At 35.1% G+C, this 22,705-nt stretch overlaps 1 long non-coding RNA gene across 2 annotated transcripts in view; it reads right to left on the bottom strand.

Annotated features, from left to right (window-relative positions):
* Positions 1-22,705, bottom strand: part of LOC307175208 — a 367,514-nt gene that overhangs the window by 311,370 nt on the left and 33,439 nt on the right. For both annotated transcript variants that reach the window (XR_013824265.1, XR_013824266.1), the window contains exon 2: positions 7,452-7,565. This is a non-coding gene — a long non-coding RNA (uncharacterized lncRNA). The remainder of the gene's footprint in view (positions 1-7,451; positions 7,566-22,705) is intronic.

Consider the following 22,705-nt stretch of genomic DNA (forward strand, 5'->3'; position numbering starts at 1 on the left):
CTTCAGATAAATGCCCAGAAGTAGAATGGCTGGATCATATGGTAGTCCTATTTTTAATTTTTTGAGGGACCTCCTTTCTGTTTTCCATAGTGGCTGCACCAGTTTACATTCCTACCAACAGTGCACAAGTTCTCATTTTCTTCACATTCTCACCAACACTTGTTATTTGTTGTCTTTTTGATAACAGCTATTCTAACAGGTGTGAGATGATATCTCATTGTGGTTTTGATTTGCATTTCCCTGATGATTGGTGATGTTGAACACCTTTTCATGTGCCTGTTGTCTATCTGTATGTCTTCTTTGGAAGAATGTCTATTCAGATTCTCTACCCATTTGTTAATCAAATTGTTTTTTTGATACTGAGTTGTATGAGCTCTTTATATATTTTGGATATTAAAACCTTATCAGATATATGATTTACAAATATTTTCTCCCATTCGGTAGGTTGCCTTTTCATTTTGTTGATGGTTTCCTTTGCTGTGCAGAAGCTTTTTAGTTTGATGTAGATACACTGTTTATTTTTGCTTTTGTTGCCTTTGCTTTTGGTGTCAAATCCAAAAAATCATCACCAAGACCCATGTCAAGGAGCTTACTGCCTATATGTTCTTCTAGGAGATTTATGGCTTCAGGTATTACATTCAAGTGTTTAATTCATTTTGAATTAATTTTTGTATATGATGTAAGATAGTGATCTAGTTTGAGTCTTTTGCATGTGGCTGTCTAGTTTTCCTAACACTGTTTATTGAAGAGACTGTCCTTTCTCCATTGTATGTTCCCGGCTCCTTTGTAATAAATTAATTGACCATACATATGTGGGTTGAACTTTCTATTATCTGGTACAGGTTGCCCTTTAGAGGAACACTTGATTAGAAGTCAAGCATCCTGGGAACATCTCCTGCTATGGGCCATTAATTAGCTTTGTGACCCAGCACAAGTCACATTTCCATTCTTCAATTTCCTCCAATGGAAAATTAGGGGATTAGGCAAATAAATAAGTTCTCTTTAGCTAAAAAGCTATACAATCATTATAACCTCAGAGAAATTTATATTCTATAACAAATGCAAAATTCTTACAGTAGTGGTTTTAATACACTGATAGATTTCCAATGTTTATAACACTTTAATTCACTAGCCATATGTTCTGAATACAATCTTTCTTGGGTGGGGGTGGGGTGGGGGTAATATAGGCTATTAGTATGTAGAAAAGATGCATGACTTTTTTGGTCAACAAAAACAAGAATGGCAAATTAACGTTTGTTTATTAAACAAATGTTTTTAAAGATTTTTTTGATGTGGACTACTTTTAAAGTCTTTATTGAATTTGTTATAATATTACTTGCTTTATGTTTTGGTTGTTTGGCTGCAAGGCATGTGGGATCTTAGTTCTCTGACGAGGGATCGAGCCCGCACGCCCTGCATGGGAAGGTGAAGCCTTAACCGCTGGACAGCCAGGGAAGGCCTTGGATAAAATACTTACATGTAAAAAAATTATCTGGTTGAATGCAAACCAAAGATGAAAAATCGTGAAAGCTTCATCAAAGAAGAGGGTACTCAAACCTTGGTGGTCAGAAGGTCAAGCCAAAAGTCTCACATGATCATCAACACTGGATTTAAGCTTTAGGAGCTGCAATTTGAATGTACTCACAAACACAACCAATGAGTCTCTAGTTAGACCCATTATCAAAATGACCTGGAAAAGTACTTTCTACATAAATATTGAAGCCAAATATAGCTAAAGTGTCTGTAAAGGAGAGAACAGAAAAACTCTACTTAACCATTATGATATGGAAGTTGACTCTGGCCTAGGATGTGAGTTTGTATCATGATTAAAAATATGCATACCCAGTGTCTTCAGTATTGGGTATTAATATAAAAGCTGAAGAGAAAGAAAAAGAAAACAAGAAAAATATTTTTCTAGATTGAAAAAGAACATAGCAATGAAAGACAATGTAAGAATCTTGAGTTGCTCTTGAGGGGAAGGAAAAATATTTGCAACAATGTGAAAAATTACAGACTAGATACTATATGATGTTATGGAATTACTGGTAGTCTCTAAGGCCTGATAACGATACTGTGGTTACAGGATAATATTCTTATACTTAGGAGATGTGAGCTGAATCATTTGGTAGTGGTACATCCAAAGCAAAGACAGTTTGACTTTAGAAAAATAATTAACGCAACTCAATCCAACACTTTAAAGGAAAGAGGAAAGTATGTGTTCATCTCAATATTTGAATTTGAAAAGGTTTATATCAGTCATGATTTAAAAAATAATTTTGTTGCACAAATTAAGTGTAGAATTAAAAAATCAATATTTAGCCAGTCAGCAAGTTTCGCACTTAGTGTTGAAGTAGCTTGACTACATTAAAATAAAAAATAAAGCAAAGGCAAAAGCTAGTTCATAAATACAGGAATATGGGAGGGGCTATGAGATATAGGACATGCTTTTTTGAAATTTACCATTTCCACATACCCCATAGAGAAAAAAAAAAATTTGTCCATACTAATTGTAAGTGAAGTGATCCTTAGCACATCTGAAAGGGAAGGACACTAAAAACCACACACCATGTGCAACCTTGGATAACTTATCTAATCTTTGAGAGCTTCAGGAACCTAATGACATATAAATAATAAAATGTAAACTCTTGAATCCAGAGTGTTAATGAACCCAAAAACATATGCTCTATGAAGGCAGGAAACTTGTATATTTTTTTCACCTCCAAATTTCCAACATGTAAGAGTGTGAGGTATATAGACACTCAATGAATATTTCCTAAACAAACTAATAATAATATTACTCAGTAAATAAGGCATTGTAAAGATTCAAATAAAGGAGATAATACACAAAAAGCACTTAACACAAAGCCTAGTACATATAAGCATTCAAATTCAAACACTGTAGTGTTCACCATCAGCATCTTCATCAATATTAGTTCTATTACTATTATTATAAGTAATTTAATGAATAGCATCACATTCAAGGAGATACAATTATTCTCCCAAGCTTTGACAAGACTTTGCAACACACGAATTCCAGTGGACTGGAAATGTTTGTTTCTGAGACAACACCTCTGAGCAAATGATACTGGAGTAAATTGTCTCAAATGTACTAACAATACTGGCAGCTGTAGAGACTGATCTGGAAACTCTGGATGAACTCTGAAATTAAATGATATTAGTAATAAGAAAGTATTTTTATGTAAGTATTTTTTTAATCTAACTGCTTATATACATTTGGCAATATGCTGATAGTTTTGTCCAACTCATGGTATTTGCATAACATGAGTTGTGTTAGAGGCCTCTGGGAATATTCTTTAGAGATAAATTTTGTAACTTAGCAATTCTCTTTCAAGTTAAAAATCATCCAAATATTTGCATAAACCCCAGGCTCTGAAGACCACTGACTCTAGTCCACAAGAAAAGAAGGTTTATTTTTTAACGTATTTTTTGTAACAGAGCTGCCCCCCTTCAGGAACAACAGTGCTATGCTTTCTAATTATTTTTCTGTATTAAACTCACTTGCTGCAGTCAGTATTTGCAACTTATAAGATGTAACATCCAAGAAAAATGTAGATGTTTTCTTCTAAATTAAATTCTGAGAATGACAGCCTAGCAAACTTAGCTACTTAATGAAATATTCAGACTAGCATTTTATTTTACTGTATTTATTAAGGATATAAACAATACGACCTTTAAATGTTACACTTTTTCTTCTTTAATTGAAAAAATGCCACATTCAACATAGATGTGAGTGTCTATAAAAAGCAAGCATAGGGCTTCCCTGGTGGCACAGTGGCTGGGAGTCCGCCTGCCGATGCGGAGGGCACGGGTTCGTGCCCCGATCCGGGAGGATCCCACATGCCACGGAGCGGCTGGGCCCGTGAGCCATGGCCGCTGGGCCTGCGCATCCAGAGCCTGTGCTCCACAATGCGAGAGGCCGTGGCAGTGAGAGGCCCACGTAACGCAAAAGAAAAAAAGCAAGCATAAAAGGTTGAAATTTTGTATAATCTATACAGGTTGCCTATTATAAGCAACTCAAAGCGATAAACAATTTTGACTGAAGTGTAGATTTATTATGAATAATTAATAGCAATCTTATTCTCAATCTGTGGAACAGAAAATAAAAGAGGAACATCTCAGCTCTACTGTAATTGGACTTTATAAAGTATACAAAAATTTTAAAAGGATGATGATGATATGAATAATAATGACAAAATAATCTCTAGCTTGTATGGATTCTTTCTAATTACTATGTGTTTTTATTTTGTTATATAAATTATCTCATTTAATTCTCACAATAACCTTAGAATATAAAACTATTATCCACATTTTCTAGATGAGGGGGAAAAAGGCACAAGACCCAGATCTTGAGTTTCAGCTGTGCTACAGAGATGTTCTGCCATAGTAGCCTATACTACGACCAATCTTAATTTTTCTGAGTACCTTCTATGTGCAAGGTATCAGATACGTTAAGCAACAGACATGCTAATGAGGCAAGCTGCTACTCTCCACTGGTTCAAAACAAAGCTAAATCAATATCAAGTATCACAGCCCTACCTCCATATTATCTGCCACTCAGAAAATCTCACAGCCTGGAGCTCTCCTGCCCAGTTACCTCCAGCATCAGCATTAGTGGGCTCAGACTCTTCTTGTTCTTGAGATAACTCTGACAGAAGCAGTGATTAGATTAAAGCTTCAGACCTAATTCTACCCTCTCCTTCCCCCTTTATTCGGCTGTGGCTTGAGCTAGGCCTCTCAAATCTGAGCTCAGGCAACACTGCTAGGTTTTTGCTAAGAATCAGAGCCAGGTACACCTGCAGGAATTATTCTTGAGTGCTCACATTGATCGAAGCTCTCCTGGTCCTCTTCGATGCCATGCTTGCCCAAACCTAGAAATTATAAGAGCTGTACTTTGATTTTCACCCATTTATTCAGCCTGGTTCTTCTATCCCCTTTTATGGCAGGAGTTATGCCCTGGTTATTTTTCTGATTATAACTGGCTTCTCCAGGGTTGTCTTATCTTGTACCTTCAGTGTCACAGGCTACCTGCCTTACTCCACTCCCATTTAGAAATGTTGGTACCAACCATTTCTTGAATCTCATCTGAGCATTCCACATATTCTGAACTCTGTGCCCACCCATCCAACTCTCCACACAGTCTGGAGTCAATTTTGGTTTCACTCTTTTTCTTATCATCTCTCTGGTCTTAAAGGGCAGTTGTGCTATTTCCTGGATCCTGAGTCCCTCCATCTTGTCTCATATCTGTATGTCTAAATATAATCAGTCCCCCAATAACTATAATTCAAAACCAAATGTAACAGTTGCCAAATGTTTACAAAGTGACAAAGTGTTAAGGGTCTTCAGAGATTAAAATTTGTTGGTGGGAATGTAAATTGATACAGCCACTATGGAGAACAGTATGGAGGATCCTTAAAAAAACTAAAAATAGAACTACCATATGATCCAGCAATCCCACTACTGGGCATATACCCTGAGAAAACCATAATTCAAAAAGAGTCATGTACCAAAATGTTCATTGCAGCTCTATTTACAATAGCCAGGACATGGAAACATCCTAAGTGTCCATCGACAGATGAATGGATAAAGAAATGTGGCACATATATACAATGGAATATTACCCGGCCACAAAAAGAAACAAAATTGAGTTATTTGTAATGAGGTGGATGGACCTAGAGTCTGTCATACAGAGTGAAGTAAGTCAGAAATAGAAAAACAAATACCGTATGCTAACACATATATATGGAATCTAAAAAAAAAAAAAAAAAAATTGGTTCTGAAGAACCTAGGGGCAGGACAGGAATAAAAACACAGATGTAGAGAATGGACTTGAGGACACGGGGAGGGGGAAGGGTAAGCTGAGACGAAGTGAGAGGGTGGCACTGACACATATACACTAACAAATGTAAAACAGATAGCTAGTGGGAAGCAGCTGCATAGCACAGCAAGATCAGATCTGTGCTTTGTAACCACCTAGAGGTGTGGGATAGGGAGGGTGGGAGGGAGACACAAGAGGGAGGGGATATGGGGATACATGTGTACATAGAGCTGATTCACTTTGTTATACAGCAGAAACTAACGTAACAATGTAAAGCAATTATACGCCAATAAAGATGTTAAAAAAATGATGAAAGTACAATTGGACCAATGAAACGTGTGGTACACATTGTAGAATTCTGTGACAAGCAGAGATGGTGAACGGTAGGCTAAGCAGAGGAACAGCCTTGGCAAACTGCACGAAAAACAAAAGCCTGTTAACGATGTTGACCTGAAACAAATAGATTGCCAGGTATTTCTCCAGCAAAGATGGCTTTATTTGGGATCAGCAGAGAATTGCAGTTCAGGCTCTGCAAACGTGGTGAGCCGTGTGCAAGTCCCTGCAAGGCAAGGCAAGGAGATGCTTTTATAGAGGGGGAAAGGAAGTTGGGAAGGCTCTAGAAAACAGAGTTCATGGCTTTTCATTGGCTGAGTCCTTGCCAGTAAAGAACAATCTTTCTTCTTCCTTTTGTGCTCTGGTATAAACCCAGGGTGTGAGAGCTCCCTATTCTGGTCTCCCAACTCTATTTAGCTGAAGTTTCTGTTTATTAATTTTTTCCAACAAGACAACAGGCCCAAAATGGAGTTACTTATATACGCAAAGCTCAGTATCACCAAACCAAAACTAAACTTAATTACAGTTTCAGTTCTTCCAGAAGTGGAATCTTAAACCAGTCAATCAGGACTCACCCAATCAGTGCTAGTGAGGTAATCTGCCTGATATACCCTTGCCATCCCCTAAAGGAAAGTAACCTTGCAATAACCAATCCACTTTTTTTTTGCCCAGTATAACTTTCTTGTTCCTACTCCCTTCTATAAAAGTATTTCGTTTTTTTACAGCTCCTCAGAGCTCCTTTCTATCTGCTAGATTAGATGCTGCTTGAAATACGAATCACTGAATAAAGCCAATAAAATATTTAAATTTGACTCAGTTGAATTTTGTTTTTTAACAAGTCCAAATCATGTACCATAAATAAATAGCTCAATTTAGTTTCTCTTTATGGTATACGGGACAGAGTAATATGAGGCAAATCTGAAAGGCAGACTAAAACCATATTGAGAAAGATCTTGAATTCCAGACAGATGAGTTTGTACAACATATTTTAAACATAAATTAATGAGAAACTTCAGTCTCTCTTTATTTCACTCTCTTCATCTCTCTTTTAGAAGTTGGCATAAGGAGAATTAGAACAGAAAAATATTAGAAGCTGTAAATATACTTAGGAGGCAATTGCAACACAAACAAGATGAGTTTAAATAAGAGCCTGAAATAAGATGTTGACAGTATAAGAAAAATATACTTAGTAAAAAATAAAGCACAAAGCTAAACGCTAGTATTTGAAAGAGAATCTTCTTATTAGAAGAGATGAAAGAAAACTTTCCTCCCCAAAGTTTACCTTCGCTGTGGGTCCCCATGATGACCACTCAGACAACTAGAGTGGACAACCGATGCTACCACTCTGCCTCTGTTCTCTGACCCAAGACTGGACACCTGTTTTCTTCTCCACAGCCTGCATAGCATAGAAGAGACAAGATTGGAACAATTAAGAAATAATTTACTGAAGACTCATCTGCAGGTTGATACAGAGTATAAAATATGGATAATGGGGCATATAAAATATGAACATCATCTTTAGGTTGTGACCTACTAAAGAGGACCTAACTCAGAGGCTACCAAAGCTTAACAGATTCTTGAATTACACATCTGAACATAATCCAAGTCAAAGGAAGGCTCCAACCAATTAACTAAGTATATCTTTCACTTCTAGCTTACTGCTAGAGAAATTGCTTCATATCCTGGCCAACTTGTACTAGGTATGAACTCATCCTGTTCACTCATTTGTCCACTGTTTTTTCTTTAACCTATTTAGAACAACTATATCAAAGTACAATATTAATAAACCCAACATCAGTGGTATGGTAGTAAATGTTTAGCAGTAGGCTCTCTAGGAAAAACAAAACCAAAAACCAAACTGTATTATGTGATTAAATATCCCACCATATCTAATTTCAAGCTACCAATATGAGGTCACTGAGTTAACAGTTCAGAAGAGAATGTGTGAGCTCTTCATCAACAACAACTACCTATTCACATATAACACTAACGGCTAGTATTTGTTAAGTTCTCACTAAGTGCTAGGAAAAGTACTAAGCAATTAATATACATATTCCCCTTTACTCTTCCAATGGCTCTTTAAAATAGGCATTATTTATTTTTATTTATTTATATTTTTTTGTGGTATGCAGGCCTCTCACTGTTGTGGCCTCTCCTGTTGCGGAGCACAGGCTCCGCGGCATGTGGGATCCTCCCGGACCGGGGCACGAACCCATGTCCCCTGCATTGGCAGTCGGACTCTCAACCACTGTGACACCAGGGAAGCCCAAAAATAGGCATTATTTTTATCATTGCTATGTTCAGGGACGAGAATATTAAGGATCAAAGAGGTTAAATCTCTAAATCTCACAAAACCAGTAAATGGGAGAGCCAACACTGTGGTCTCATTTTGTCACTGGACCTCTGATATGCATGTCCATCTCATAATCAGCAAGTCCAAACATTGCCATCAATTTTTCTACCCAAGAATCTGCCTCCAATGCTTATATATTTTTTTAAAATCTGTTGTTAAATTTAATTTTTTTTATACAGCAGGTTCTTATTAGTCATCAATTTTATACACATCAGTGTATACATGTCAATCCCAGTCTCCCAATTCAGCACACCACCATTACCCCCGCACCGCGGCTTTCCCCGCTTGGTGTCCATACGTTTGTTCTCTACATCTGTGTCTCAATTTCTGCCCTGCAAACCAGTTCATCTGTACCATTTTTCTAGGTTCCACATATATGCATTAATATACGATATTTGTTTTTCTCTTTCTGACTTACTCACTCTGTATGACAGTCTTTAGATCCATCCATGTCTCAACAAATGACCCAATTTTGTTCCTCTTTATGGCTGAGTAATATTCCATTGAATATATGTACCACATCTTCTTTATCCATTTGTCTGTTGACTGGCATTTAGGTTGCTTCCATGACCTGGTTATTGTAAATACTGCTGCGATGAACATTGGGGTGCATGTGTCTTTTTGAATTATGGTTTTGTCTGGGTATATGCCCAGTAGTGGGATTGCTGGGTCATATGGTAATTCTATTTTTAGTTTTTTAAGGAACCTTTGTACTGTTCTCCATAGTGGTTGTATCAATTTACATTCCCACCAACAGTGCAAGAGGGTTCCCTTTTCTCCACACCCTCTCCAGCATTTGTTGTTTGTAGATTTTCTGATGATGCCCATTCTAACTGGTGTGAGGTGATACCTCACTGTAGTTCTGATTTGCATTTCTCTAATGATTAGTGATGTTGAGCAGCTTTAATGTGCTTCTTGGCCATCTGTATGTCTTCTTTAGAGAAATGTCTATTTAGGTCTTCTGCCCGTTTTTGGATTGGGTTGTTTGTTTTTTTAATATTGAGCTGCATGAGCTGTTTATGTATTTTGGAGATTAATCCTTTGTGCGTTGATTCGTTTGCAAATATTTTCTCCCATTCTGAGGGTTGTCTTTTCGTCTTGTTTATGGTTTCCTTTGCTGTGCAAAATCCAATGCTTATATTCTTGAGTACTTTGCTATACTTCCTCTTACAAAAGAGAAAGCACTAATATAGAAATTATTGTCATACAAAGTAATAAGCAGTAAAATGATAGGTATCATTTTATAAATATTGCAGACGTAAACTCTGCATGAGTAGGCAATGGATTAAATATGATGATGAAAGGGACAAAAATAACTCTATTTTTATCCCTAGGTGACTAAAAAATGGAACAATGTTCAAAATTTTTGAATCTGCAATAGGTCTTGCTTTTTGAGAAATATATTTCAGTAATGTTGGCTTAGGAATAGGAAGAGCCTAAAGATTTACAAGGAAAATATATTTTGTAGTACTCATTCTGTCAAGATAAATGCTAATTCTGCTGGAATCAGGTTGGGCAATGTGGGAACAAGGCAATTAATTTCCATGACTTAAGTTTCTCAACTTTAAAAACCCAGAGTTAGGAACTCTGCTCAAATTCATTCCTCAGAGAATGGGGGAAGATTAATGTATTTCTATCAAGAAAGCTCTTATACTCATCTCCAGGAACTGTTGGGGGAAGTTAATGCCAACTGAAATGACAGTCTATCCCTTTCTCTTCATGAGAGAAACTATCCGTTTCATTATTCTAATTATCATATTAATTCACTTTCTCCATATTTCTTCACATTCTTGTTTTCTTTCTCACCATGGTATTTGCAAAGGGTCTCGTAGCATGAAAAAAGGCCATTTTAAAAAATAGCTGTACAATTAATGTCGTGGCTTTTTAGCAATGGTTAGCAGTTTTAGACTTATCACAGATTTCAAGCCTTACCTGACTTGCAGTCTCATATTTACCAAGATTTTCATGTATGGTAACTTTAAAAATGTACTTCCCAAGTTTTTCTTATTACGTCAATCAGGAACAAAGTATACTGCGTAATACTAATAACCTTCTTGCCCTGAAAATTCAGTTATGATATCCAGGAGCATGCCAGAAGCAGGAAAAAAAAAAAAAAAAGAATTTTGATATCCTGGAACCTAGGATCCACACCTATATCACTGTCCAACATTGTTGCTGTCCAGGATAGATAAAAGAGAAAGTATTCATGCAAAGGATTTTTCCAGGATATGGAGACTAGAATAGGGATGGGTTGAGAAGGGAGGTGGGCAGTGTTGTGTGGAAGTCAGCTTGTACAGGCTTACATTAGCTAATTGGGTACATCTCTTCCCAACTGCATTTTCATTAATGTATGTTGACATTTTGAAATTGATCACTGGTGGGGGTCTTCAGGCAATGGAAATAGACAATTGCTACAAATTAGGTCTTTTTCCCCTGAGAGTCTATTGTTAAACATTTGCCAGGGCACCACTGAAGGCAGGCCATTAAGAAATCAGCAATGTTTTCCTAAAGGAAAGTCAGAAAAGTAGGCATAAAACCAAATAATCAGGAGTGTGAAGGAAAGAATGGGTGAGAGCAAGAATGAAGGCAGAGAAATAAAGGCTGGCAGGATGGAGGAAGTTCAAATACTGGATAGAGAATTTGGTAAGAATAAATGAAACCTTAAAGTAGTGCAGGTAATTAAGAAAGAGAAAGAAGTGGATAATCTAAATATAGGTTCTGGTGTTAGTTCGGGGCCTCTAACAAGCAGATGCTAAAATGAGATTAGACATTCAAGAGGTTTATTAGGAGAAATGCCTGTGATGGATTAAAGGGAAGGAATATGAATAGGTAGGGAGAGTCTGCAGACTATGATACATATCTGATACCTGTGAAAGGAGAGTGGTAAGGAGAGCAGATTAGTTAGCAGGAGTCTCACACTATAGCTCAGTTCTAAGACTGTTTCAACCAGACCCATGAGTACGCTTGACTCAAAGACCTTCAATAGAGACTTCCATATACTATAGCAATAGGCCAACACTAGTACTTCTGTCAGTCTCTATCATTGATGGCAGAAAGCTGGGAGAAGCATGGCCTTGCCCTGAATGCAAGGAAACACTCTGCAGCATGTGAGCTGAATAGTGCATTTACACACATATGGTACAAAAGAGATTTTTCGCCAGATGCTGAGTTTTAATGGCGACACACGGAGCTTTCTTTAGTAAACCCATCCCACTGCATAACTCCAAGTTCTACAGCTAGGCCTTCTCTTCCATGGGGCTACCTTGAGAGATATTACTATTGCCTCATAGTGGATTGATGAATCTATTGAGATCTAGTACATTCCCCTGCTACAGTTATATACCACGTCTGGGACCTTGCTAAGCTCTTTAAACAAGGCATTTGATCAGCCCCAGAATCTGGGCTTCCCAGTGTCATTGTTCTCTCCTGCCTTGAAATTAAAGTCACGTATGTTTTCTTAAATTTGCATATACCATGCGTATTATTTGATATCTCTTCCAACACCAGATATTCTTCTGATCCTTCATAATATGTCCCCATTCCTTAGTTCTGGTCTTATATTTAGTAAGGACTGTCCAGAAGCCAAGTTTCGACCATGTGCCATGTTTCCCAGCTGGACTGTGTTTCCTGCAGGTAAGATCAGTGTCTTTTTCTAACTCCATGTACTCCCACTGCACATCATCAGGTTGGGTATGCAATGGAGGTTCTGAGACATTAGCCAAGGTCTTTCTTTAAAGACTTCACATTTGGGGTATGGGAGACTTTTTGTGTTTTGCCGAGCATTTATCCTTCCTTCTTCTCATAATACTTGGTCTGATTTACAAGGTGGTCCCATTAGGTAGTTGACCTTAGCTTATAGTTTTTGGGAAGTATAGTCACACTGGAGGCAGATGGATACTATTTTTAACATACTTTAACATTTATATTTAATAACCTTATCTATGTAATATTTGCAAAAAGAAATTTCAAAATTGCAGAACTCAACTCACTGAACATTGAAATTTTATCACTATTGTTTCTTCTAACAGTAAATGTATATTTTACTAATGTTTCTACTTGGATAAAGAAAAGCATTTATTCTGTGTATATAAATAGTGATAATGTGCAAAATGAGCACCCAAAAGCAGTGTGAGAAGAATCTTTTAGTAGATCTTAACAGAGGCACTTTTTTCTTTTTATGGCAAGGAGCCTTGCCTTGCATCAAAATCAGTAAGAAAAGATAATAATTTAGTTCCTAATTACAGCACTAAATATAGCATAGTTTATTTTCTGTTAGAAAGCATGTAATTGAAATTTAAAATAAAATATAATTTTACCTTCTCTTAGCATTTAATCCTGTGCATTAAAAATAATTTTAAAAAGTCCACTGTCACTACACAGATTTTCCTCAAATTAGTTTTCAATGGTTAACAACAAAAACATGTAAAGGTATTATATTAACCTTCCTCCATATGGCAATGATTTTGATATATTATAAAAGAAATGATGCCACCCACAAAATACTTAAAGAAGTAAACTCTTAATACAATTGAATTAGCCTGTGTTTTGGGTTGTAATTGAGAATGAAATTGATCACATTTTATGCTCTGGAAATCTGTGGAATAAATTTGATTGGGGGTCCCCCCTCTACAATACACCTTTATTTTCTACTAGGTGAGGAAAAAAAAGGCAAATTTCTATATGACGCATCACACATTCTACCAAGTCTTCTAGACAATGGCTCATAGAACTGCTACTGTATTTCTTTCTTGCCAATAAGTTGTTTGTGATTATTAATGAATTGTTATGCTTATGTTCAGGTAAAAGTGTTACATAGTTGATTTAAAGGAATTTTTTTTCAAGGAAAGCAATGTATTTTAGAATCTTTTGGGCTGTTCCTACATTTATTAATTCTCTAAAATCCTAAATACCTACCTGAAGCATTCTCAAAGGAAACAGGTTTGATGTCCAGTTTAGTAGGTACTAAGCACATTATACTTCCAAACTCAACCATTTTAATTTGATCTACTACAACATGGGTTCTTAACCTAAGGTCCAAAAACCAGAATTCAGTAGTGTCATGCATATGTATGGGTTATTTTCACTAACCTGCAAGCAAAATTTATCATTTCTTTCAATTGTGACTCAGTCAACAAACCACACAGTAACAACAGTAATAGCAGTGCATGTTGACTTGTTAATAGAATCACAAATAATTTTTTCTTCCAGTTTTATTAAACATAGTTGACATACAGCACTGTGTAAGTTTAAGGTATACAGCATAATGATTTGACTTACATACACTGTGAAATGATCACAATAAGTTCAGTGAACATCCATCATCTCATACAGATACAAAATGAAAGAAAAAATATTTTTTCTTTCTGATGAAAACTCAGAAAGAAAAGTTGTTTACTGTTAACAACTTTCATGTATAACATACTGCAGTGTTAATCATATTAATCATGCTGTACATATAACCTTAGTATTTATTTATCTTATAACTGGAAGTTTGTACTTTTTGACCACCATCATCCAATTCCTCCTCCCCAACCCCCCACCTCTGGTAACCACAAATCTGATCTCTTTTTCTATGAGTTTGCCTGTTTGTTTGGTCAGGGTTTTTTAAAGATATAATTGACACAGTAACACTATGTTATTTGCTGGTGTATAATGTAGTGATTTGATATTTCTATACATTACAAAATGATCACCACAATAAGCCTAGTTATCACCTGTTACTATACAAAGACATTACATTATTATTGACTATATTCCCCACTCTGTACATTTTCATTCCCATGACTCATTTATTTTGCACCTACAAATTTGTTCCTCTTAATCTCCCTCACCTGTTTCTCTCCTCCTCCCACCTCTTCCCTCTGGTTGCCACCTGTTTGTTCTCTGTATCTAGAACTTTATTTCTATTTCATTATGTTTGTTCATTTATTTTTTTTTTAGATTCAACATATAAGTGAAATCATACAGTATTTGTCCATCTCTGTCTGACTTATTGCACTTAGCATAATGTCCTCTAGGTCCATCCATGTTGTAGCAAATGGCAAGGTTTCATTCTTTTCTATGGCCGAGTAATATTTCATACATATGTCACATCTTCTTTATTCATTTATTTATTGATGGGAACTTAGGTTGCTTCCATATCTTGGCTATTGTGAATAAGGCTTCAATAAAAAGAGGGGTGTATATGTCTTTGTTGAATTAGTGGTTTTGTTTTCTTTGGAAAAATACCCAGAAGTAGAATTGCTGGATCATATGCAGTTCTATTTTTAATTACTTGAGAAACCTCCATACTGTTTTCCACAGTGGCTGCACCAATTTATATTACTAGCAGTGCAGGAGGGTTCCCTTTTCTCCACATCTTAGCCAACATTTGTTACTTGTTGTCTTTTTGATGATAACCATTCTGACATGTATGAGGTGATATCTCATTGTGGTTTTGATTTGCATTTCTCTGATGACTAGTGATGCTGAGCATTTTTTCATGTGCCTGTTGGCCATCTATTCAGGTAGAAGCAGAGACATGTTCATATCACCTGAACTAGTGTTGGCAAGAAGGAAACAGAAGAGACATGTATTTCCTTCATAACAGTAGTTTTGCTATCTATTGCATATAGAGGACAAAATTATCTGTAGTGACTGTTACATTAGGATGTATTTTTTTCTTTCCATTACACATTTTACACTGCATAAAATTTGAGATTAATGCAATAAGAAAACACAGATATTAATATATAGCTTGAACTGGAAAGGTACACAAATTATCACTACTGCTAATAACATGACTGTATGCCAAAAGAATAATTATAACAAATTCCAGGAGAATCAAAGGAAAAGTTTACAATTCATTAGCAAATTTGTTGTTTGACAGGGATAACCTAAATCTGTAAGAATTAATGGCTTTCAAGTTTATTACCCATAACTAATGAGAAAACATAATAGATAAAGAGATTGTTCTCTCTCAATGTAGCTATAAACACAAGGTTGTGAGATTAAATGCACGAAGAAATATGTAAGATGCTTTTGAGGAGAGGAGCATTTTTGAAATGAATTATAAAACTTTTATATAAACACTTTTATTTAAAACTTTTATTCAAAAGTTTTGAAATGAATTATAAAACTTGGGCTAAAAATTCTTCTCAAGTGTATGTTTAATGTGATATGAATTAAAGGGTCATCGAAATTTTGGAAAATGATTCAATTTTTTTCTGGAAAAGCAATAAGGAAGGAATAGATAAACATTTTGAAAAACAGTAAAGACAGTATATTATTTAATATAACTGCTCATAAATATTCCAGACATATTTGCATCATCATTAATTTCTTTCATCAGTATCTTATAATTTTCTGCATACAGGTCTTTTGTCTCCTTAGGTAGGTTTATTCCTAGATATTTTATTCTTTTTGCTGCAATGGTAAATGGGAGTGTTTTCTTAATTTCACTTTCAGATTTTTCATCATTAGTGTATAGGAATGCAAGAGATTTCCTTGCATTAATTTTGTATCCGGCTACTTTACCAAATTCATTGATTAGCTCTACTAGTTTTCTGGTAGCATCTTTAGGATTCTCTATGTATAGCATCATGTCATTTGCAAATAGTGACAGCTTTACTTCTTCTTTTCCGATTTGGATTCCTTTTATTTCTTTTTCTTCTCTGATGGCTGTGGCTAAAACTTCCAAAACTATGTTGAATAATAGTGGTGAGAGTGGACAACCCTGTCTGGTTCCTGATCTTAGTAGAAATGGTTTCAGTTTTTCACCATTGAGGATGAGGAAACAATAAACAAGATGAAAAGACAACCCTCAGAATGGGAGAAAATATTTGCAAATGAAGCAACTGACAAAGGATTAATCTCCAAAATTTACAAGCAGCTTATGCAGCTCAATATCAAAAAAACGAACAACCCAATCAAAAAATGGGCAGGAGACCTAAATAGACATTTCTCCAAAGAAGATATACAGATTGCCACATGAAAGAATGCTCAACATCATTAATCATTAGAAAAATGCAAATCAAAACTACAATGAGATATCATCTCACATGAGTCAGAATGGCCATCATCAAAAAATCTACAAACAATAAATGCTGGAGAGGGTGTGGAGAAAAGGGAACCCTCCTTCACTGTTGGTGGGAATGTAAGTTGATACAGCCACTATGGAGAACAGTATGGAGGTTCCTTAATAAACTAAAAATAAAATTACCATATGACCCAGCAATCCCACTACTGGGCATATACCCTGAGAAAACCATAATTCAAAAAGAGTCATGTACCAAAATGTTCATTCATTGTAGCTCTATTTGCAATAGCCAGGACATGGAAGCAACCTAAGTGTCCATCAACAGATGAATGGATAAAGAAGATGTGGCACATATATACAATGGAATATTACTCAGCCATAAAAGGAAACGAAATTGAGTTATTTGTAGTGAGGTGGATGGACCTAGAGTCTGTCATACAGAGTGAAGTAAGTCAGAAAGAGAAAAACAAATACCATATGCTAACATATATATATGGAATCTAAGAAAAAAAAAAAAAGGTCATGAAGAACCTAGGGGCAAGATGGGAATAAAGACACAGAACTACTAGAGAATGGATTTGAGGATATGGGGACGGGGAAGGATAAGCTGGGACAAAGTGAGAGAGTGGCATGGACATATATACACTACCATATGTAAAATAGATAGCTAGTAGGAAGCAGCCACATAGCACAGGGAGATCAGCTCGGTGCTTTGTGACCACCTAGAGGGGTGGGACAGGGAGGGTGGGAGGGAGGGAGATGCATTTATGGGGATATATGTATATGTATATGCATATATGGGGATATATGTATAACTGATTCACTTTGTTATAAAGCAGAAACTAACACACCATTGTAAAGCAATTAAAGTCCAATAAAGATGTTAAAAAAAAAAAAAAGATGGAGCTCCATCAGCCTGGGTTCCTAAGTGATTATAATGTTCAGAGCACTGTGACAATGTATATTTGACATGTAGTGGGTGCAAGAAATAAACTTTTTATTGTCATAGGTAACTTGTTTTATGCAAGCATAATTTTGCCTATCTTAATTAATACAAATGAAATACTTCCTTTCCATTAATTAATGTAATAGATTAGCACAATTTGTTGACCAATATGTTTTGTACACAGTAATCTACATAATAAATAAATAACATTAATGATGTGCATACATATGCAAGAATAAAATTTAAATGTTTAAAAATATGAAATAAAAATCATGTGAGACAGAAGTGTTCAATGAATAATGCTGAAACTATTTATTGAGAAAAATAACTTCAGGTGTTAAATCTGTAAAATAATAAGAGCTAATGCTCACTGAATACTCATTCTGTGGTCAGTGCCCTTTTCCATGCTTTACATGTATACTTCCATGTAAAATTCAGATTTACTACATGAGAGAGTTAATAATGATGTGTATATTTCACATATGAGGAAACAGAAGCACTGAGAGTTATAATATTTGGCAAAGGTTGCACAGCTAATTAACTTTAGAAATTAGATTATTGAGAACAACTCTCAAGCCACAGAGATGAGGAAACTGCAACATTAATATCATGATGACAAAGACTCTCTAAGATCAAAAGCATGGAAAAAAGCCATTGAAAAAAGGAGATGTTTGATCACATAAATTTATGCCAATATATTTAAACAAACTTTAAATTCAAAATAAATTTTCGAAAACATCAAGTGATACAATTTTATAATAATATCATAAGTATATAAAAAGCACTTATAAATGAAAAAGAAATTAAAAACCAAAAGCATGCAAAATGTTCTACTGTACTAGTAATTAAATATGTTGATAAACAAGAGATGTCTTTTTTTTCCTAAAAATATATGAAAACATTTTAAAATAACGTTGTTTATCCATACACCTGAATATTGTGTAATACTTAAACAATTACTATAACAAGTTTTTATTAATATTGGGAAATTTTATTATAGTATCAATATTTGCTAGGTGTTTTTAAAATGTAGGAATGACATTTTTAATATATGCATGTGGACATATATAGAAAAATATTGGAGAAAAATACCTAAATATTTGTTACAATTATCTCTGGGAGGATAATTAACGGACAATTATTTCACTTATATTCTGTCTTAAATTTCCTAATACTCTTCAGTGAACGTGCATTATTTAATTTGCAGGAAAAAAAGATGATGTTGATTTAAAACATTAAGTCATCGAAGGCATATTCAAATTGACCTGAACAAAGTTAAAATCTATTCTTACTCCCTCATGATTCGTCATTCAGGCAGTTTCTCTTTTAGAGATGGAGAACTTCTGGCTGTGAAAGATTTTATAAATCTCCATTATCTGTGACTAATTAAAAGGTGAGGAACCAGAGAAGGAGCCAGAAGTGATATTTGGGTGCCAGAAACAGAGCTGTTGAAAAGTTAAGCAACATTGTTACTTGGGGTGGGGTGGGGGACCAATAACAGACAATAACACAAATTATCTTTCTTCTGTCTATAGATTTCCATATGATTCCAAATACTTGTGGAAGAAGAATATGTGGCATAGCTAAGCCGTGAAAGATAATTAGGAGCATTAAAACAATATGAGCCAAACCTGCAAGTCAAGGGCACTGGGGCTGATCTCCACTCTGAGTCCCCAGCCTGGAACCTGCAGCAGTCATTTTAGGTCTATGGGCCTTAGTTCCCCTATCTACGGAGTGGGAATCATCCTTATAAGTTCTTCCTACTCCTAAATTCCTTTAGGTTAATATAGAATAAAAAAGATAAAGACTGAAAATTCAATTACACTGCTATCTTTAATATTCAAAAATAACGATCATGGCACTAGTTGGATTCTGAAAATGTTTTGAGTTTAACTTAGGATAATGAAATAGTATAGGATAGGATAGAAATATGATAATGAAATAGCTTACAATGTTATTTGAATTATGTTTAAAAAGTATTTTCAATTGTGTACATGCAAAAAACAAAAAAAATCAAAGAAAAGTCTCCTGCCATAAGACAGTGAACTGAACCCAGTCAGTCAAGAAAAGTTAGCTAAACATGTAAATATTTTTTAACGCACTTTAAAGATGTTCTTTTAATATAAAACAAGTGTATGTGCGTTTATTTGGACGCTTTTTGAAAAGGGAAAAAGACTTTCTTTGAACACAAGTTCTTTGATTTGAGTTTTACTTTGTCTGTAAAACACATATTCAAAGGAGACTGTCCATGATTTTCAGTTTCAGTGAAATTAAAACAACCCCACAACTACTGCAAACAAAGTGCAGAAGGCTTCTAAATTTTCCCAATATTTTCCCAATATTTCCCAAGAATATTTTCCCAATCTCTTATGCTTATCTTACTCCTGATCTGACTGATTTCTTAGCAAGTCATCATTATTGATTCTTTTCACAGAAATCAACTTAATTTTCATGGAAACAAGAATTATTTTTATTATACTGGCTAAATAAGACTTACTTAAATAATATACTTGGAATAGTAATTCTAAGCTAGTGTCATAAATAGCTCTTATGAAAACACAATTAACTATTGATAAATCAATCGGAAGCATAAAAGTATAGGGATACTAACAGATGCCCTTCTAATTCTGAGGATTCCACACAGTCCTGAGACTGAAATTGAAGACAAAAGCATTTTGAAAATAAAGCACTATGTGAAGTCATAATTTTGTTTAACTGAGAGAAGACAGGGTGCCAATTAATCTGGCACATCAGTTAGGCGAAGGTGGGTAACAGAGTTAAGGAATTTCTACACTGCATGTATATTATCTCTACAGTTTCCACTATATTTACAAAGAAGTTGCTGCCAGGATTAATGTACAATACAAAGAAAACAATCCTCAACAAAAATGTCTCAGGTGCAAAATGATTTTGAGTGTCATCTTTCCTAAGAAACACAAATCAGAATTATGTGCTAATCAACTTGCAGTTAGAAAATTCTGCAAAGACAAATGAGCATCACCTCTGACTTTGTATGCGATAGTGATTTTCAAGTAGCATACTTACCTGTGAGAATAGTATCATAACGTAACTTCTCTATGAACAGAATCTCCTTTATTACTATAGTCATCAACAACACTTACCACACACAATCATTTTCAAGTCATCCAGCTTAAAACTCACTTTATAATTGTAACAACAAAAATTGGATTTAGAGGGAAGATGAGCACAATGGAAAAATACCCCAGTTTATATGAAAATCTCATCTAAATATATTTGGCTAGGGACTTCCCTGGTGGCACAGTGGTTAAGAATCTACCTGCCAATGCAGGGGACACAGGCTCAAGCCCTGGTCCGGGAAGATCCCACATGCTGTGGAGTAACTAAGCCTGTGCACCACAACTACTGAGCTTGAGTTCTAGAGCCTGCGAGCCACAACTACTGAGCCTGCGTGCCACAACTACCGAAGCCCATGTGCCTAGCGCTCGTGCTGCGTAACAAGAGAAGCCACCACAATGAGAAGCCCACGCACCGCAAGGAAGAGTAGACCCCGCTCACCACAGCTAGAGAAAGCCCACACACAGCAACAAAGACCCAATGCAGCCAAAAATAAATAAGTAAATAAATAAATAAATTAATTAATTAAAAAAAAAGATATTTGGCTAAGAACTATAGCCTTCATTTCCAAGAGTGAGGAAAGCTGGGTCAGGACTTAGTTTGGGACAGAATCCAGGTGCATCTGACTCATTATGAAAAACATACAACTCATTTAAAAATTATTTTCACCTCTGTTCACCTCCTCATATTGAAGAGAATATTGACTTTTTGCTTAGGACTATTGTGTGCCCTGATATAAAGTGAAAAAAAAGCATTTTGAAAATAAGGTGCTATGAAAATTTTAATAAAAATTTGCAGAAATGAATTTTCAAGGTCTGAAAAATAATTTAAAAAGTAATATGTTTCTAATATAAATAAAGTTAATTGATCTCTTAAAATTGAAAGAATGCTTAATAGAAAAATAAAAATTTTAAATATAAAACTTTATAATTCCTTTATTATGATTCTTTCTTTAATATCATTCAATACTGGAATATATTAACATATAGTGTAAGTGGCTATAAAATTTTAATGTTATAATTCAACATTTATTAAATATCAACTATATGAAATTCATTGTTCAACTGCTGGGGAAATAAACTGATGTAGTCTTTGTTCTCAGTTCATTGCAGTGGATGTTGTAGAGGAAAATTATTTTTTATTACTTTCTAGATCTCAGTTTTCTAGTTGGTGCAAAGCAAATGTAAAACTGAGACAAAGATTGGCATTAAAAATGCAAAATCATACTAGTCTCAATGTGACAGGGAGAAGACAAAGGTTGAATTTAACGTCATTTATTAAATACCTCTTTCTTGTTAAGCACTCTATTATTTCCCAGGAAAACAAACAAAAATAAAGCATGACTCCTGCTTAGTGGGTCTCACAAGATATTAAAGGAAATATGCAAATTATAAAACATAGTGGTGAGAGGATAAAATATTTCAGACCTTTTCTAGAATTATAATTGTGTACAATGGGGGCATAAGCAGAGAGTGTTCAGTTCCATAGCAGTGGGTTTGGTCAGCCTTGGAAGCTATGGCACTGTCTTCACTCTAAACCAACAAGTTTCTTTCTGAAGTACTCTGCTGAAGCACACTCTGAGGTCTCACAGGTTTTTTGAGAATAAACTTTATTCAGTGGCTTTAGTGAGTCTCCTGGATTAGGTTATATTTAGCTCCAACACTTCTTCAAATTCCATAGAAATCAATTAAAACTTCTTTATGTAAAATGGAAAAAATATACCTCTACTTCTATAATTATACTTCTTTCAAAACTCATTATGTAGGAAATGAGCAATAAATACCAAATATAATGTATAACACTACCTAATATTGGACAAATATTAAAATATTTATGTATTTCACCACAGAGACACACTGCCAGCCACTGAATACATCATAAGTAACAAAAATAAAAAGTCCTCCTTGGTTAGATCCTATAATTAAAAGCTACAGTTTTATTTTATTTTATTTTTTAAAAGTCTTTTATTTATTTATTTTTTGGCTATGGCATGTGGGATCTTCCCCAACCAGGGATCGAACATGTGCCCCATGTGTTGGGAGCACAGAGTTAACTGCTGGACCACCAGGGCAGTCCTAGATTTATTTTAGATGGTGTAAATACAAAAGTACATGACATGTGGAT

This window comes from Stenella coeruleoalba, assembly GCF_951394435.1.
Source record: "Stenella coeruleoalba genome assembly, chromosome: 16".
In the NCBI taxonomy this organism is placed as follows: domain Eukaryota; kingdom Metazoa; phylum Chordata; class Mammalia; order Artiodactyla; family Delphinidae; genus Stenella; species Stenella coeruleoalba.